Source organism: Arachis ipaensis, chromosome B07 (genome assembly GCF_000816755.2).
Source record: "Arachis ipaensis cultivar K30076 chromosome B07, Araip1.1, whole genome shotgun sequence".
Lineage (NCBI taxonomy): Eukaryota > Viridiplantae > Streptophyta > Magnoliopsida > Fabales > Fabaceae > Arachis > Arachis ipaensis.
This window is the reverse complement of record NC_029791.2, coordinates 125,107,880-125,110,998: the sequence shown is the minus strand read 5'-3', so window position 1 is coordinate 125,110,998 and position 3,119 is coordinate 125,107,880.

Genomic DNA, 3,119 nt, shown 5'->3' with positions numbered 1-3,119 from the left:
TTTTATCTGACTCGCTCCTTTGTTATTAAGTAGTTAGTTAGGAATAGTTTGTTTGTTTTTATATCTACTATATATTGTTCAACTTTATATTATTTTCTGGTGAGATTCACCATTATACAGAAGCCACATTTCTCAACCTCACATAATTCTCTCATTCAAATTCTCTCTCACCTCTATAGAAAGCACACACAAATTCACCTCTTTAAGCTCATTTCATCAATTATTAATTCGCCACCTATGGCCTATGCCCTTTTTCCATTATTAGAGCTTTATTTAAAGGGTGATGTTATTTTCATGTACTCGCAACATATATAGAATATGTTAGTGTTAATGTGTTATAATATTCTTAGCTAATTATTAGATCAAACTAATTCTATTGATTTATTACAACTCTTGTTAAAATGTTAATACAGCATGGACATTATTAGATGGAATGCGCGCATAATAGAGACAGAGAGAGACATGTATTATGGTCGTTGAAGTGATGAATAATAATTAGCAGATTGGCAGATCAGATGGTGGCAGGTACTTGTCAATTTGACGCCACTAACATTTAGTATGTCTCCGTGGCCCCATTCTCTCTATTTGGATTTCATAGCCATTCCTACTTAATAATACACATGGTTAGGGGTGAGCATGAGTAGCAGGTATTCAATTTCCTGTCTGAATTCGAATTGAATCAATTAAATTAGTTCTAAAATTAACGGGGTAATCGGATCCCATTCGAACCAAATCGATAGCTTTTGTTAGTGATTGGTTCGAGTATGAGTTTTGGAATGCGGAATCCGAACCAACCCACGAACTCGATCATATATTAATTAAATAAAAAAATAAAAAAATATATATCATTTTTTCCATTAAACAATGATTATTCATTATTAATATGTTTGAATTTTAATGAGTTTAGTTTTTAATGTATTTGGTGTTTAACATGTTTAGATTATTTCTATTGATGATACATGTTTATTGTACTTGTTGAATTTTTAAGATAAAACTTTGATTTTTTTTATGAATTTCAAAATCATCGGGTATCTAATTACTCGAACCGAACCAATCCATTCTTAATCGATTTGGTTTGGTTCGAGTACATGTACAAAAAAATACAAATCCGAACCAAATCGAACCAATTACATTTTGATCAATTCGATTCTAATTTTACCATAAATCTGAACCAAACCGATCCGTACTCACCCTACACATGATACCCTACTTTCTAACACTTTAATCACTTCATATCTATTTTGTTAACTAATATATAATATTTAAACAAATATTTTAACTCTGTTTATGTTTATGTTTGTAAATATTTTTTCTATATGAAATATGTTTACTAACGGAACGGCATTATATTCCTTTTTTTTTTGTTAACGACGTTATGTTCGTTAGTATGGTTTTCCAGATTTCATATTTTAGTTTTTATTTTCTTTTTATTTTTGTTAAGATCCTAACACAAACACACCTCTTCCTCTTACTGGTTTCATATAACAACTTTCTAGTCATGATTAGGATTTGAACCCGAATGCATCTTCAATCTTCTAGCAAGGCATATATGTATGTCATTGGTACAGGCCTTGCAGTGCATATTCTACTTCTAGTTTGCATCGCTTTTTTATATTGTTTGGTGCTAGAAATTCCTCTCTCCTTCACGGGCTTTCCAAGATCTTGTTAGCCCAATTCAGTCTACCTACGTAGTGACCATACCCATAACTTCTTCCAGAATTGCTGACCCACGAAATGGTGCCCCCGTACTAGAAATTAATGCACTACCAACCCATCCACTCACGAAAACCACTCCAAAGTAAATTATCATTTTTATCCGTAAAAATTTAAGATGCTAATAAATTTATCTACAAAAAAATAAAATTATCATTTTGATTTATGAAAGATAAACTTTTATTAATAAAATTATCCAAATTTAAAAAAATATTTAAAAATTTTAAAATATATTTTAATATAACTTTTTTTTACTCCACACCACTATTCTTCCAATCCCAAATCTAACCACCACTTAAATCATTTCTTAACACCACCCAAATCTTTTAAATTTTTATTCCACACCATCTATTGTCTGCTTCGCCACCTCCTCTCCTAGCAGCCCCTTTTCTACGAGCGCCTTGTCTGTCGTGTCGTCGCCGAAGCCTCCAAGAACCTCAACCGCGTTTTCTCCCTTGTCTGCAAGTGTAAGAGCCGCTCCATCCTCTGCCCCGTCATCACCACCATCTCTGTTGGAGACTTCTGCAAGGTCCTCTCCTACCACAAAGCCTCCATCGGTGACATGTGCTGGTTCCTCTCCATCTTTAACGCCAATGGTTCCACCGCTGTTGCAGGTTGTATGGTCTTTCATTGCCAGTGTTCAAATGGGTTAATTGAACGATAGGGTAGAAGCTGTTAATGAACTTGTTTCGCTTGTGAATGATAACGATAGGAACAAGAAGATCATTATTGAAAAAGATGGGATTCCACCTTTGTTGAAGCTCTTGAAGAGAGTGGTGGTGGTGGAGTTTGGGATTGGGAGAGTGGTAGTGTGGAGTAAAAAAATGAAGTTAGAGTTAGATTTTATTAGAGGGTATTTTGAAAGGTGGATACTACAATGAAGATGGCAAAAATATCTTCTCATAAAGATACTTTGGTTAAAAGTGTGGTTTATTTATTTAGCCACACTTTAAACAAAAACAACACTTTTATAAATATCAAAATCTAACCATACAATCCATCATCCAAGGGTCAAAAAGAAATATATTCACATGAAAACAATTATAAAATATTCATTGTAGTATCCACCATTTTGAAAATTTCGAATAATTTTTTAGGATCCGAATAGTTTTGTTAGCAAAAGTCCATCTTTTATGCGTAGAAATGATAGTTTACTAAAAAAATCCTAAAAAAAGAAAATTGTTTTTTTTTTGTATTTGGGCAAGTTCGCCGCACCCACGGCGAACCCTATAAAAACTAGCAAGTTCGTCGTATCCATTGGTGAACTCTATAAAAATTACAGCCGTACCCTCCCCTGAACTCCCTTTTAAAATTTTTAAAATACACGTTTTTAATCCATGTCATCGTCTCCAAAAGAGTATATAGATTTACAAACAGTATATAAAAATACACAAAAATACATCGAC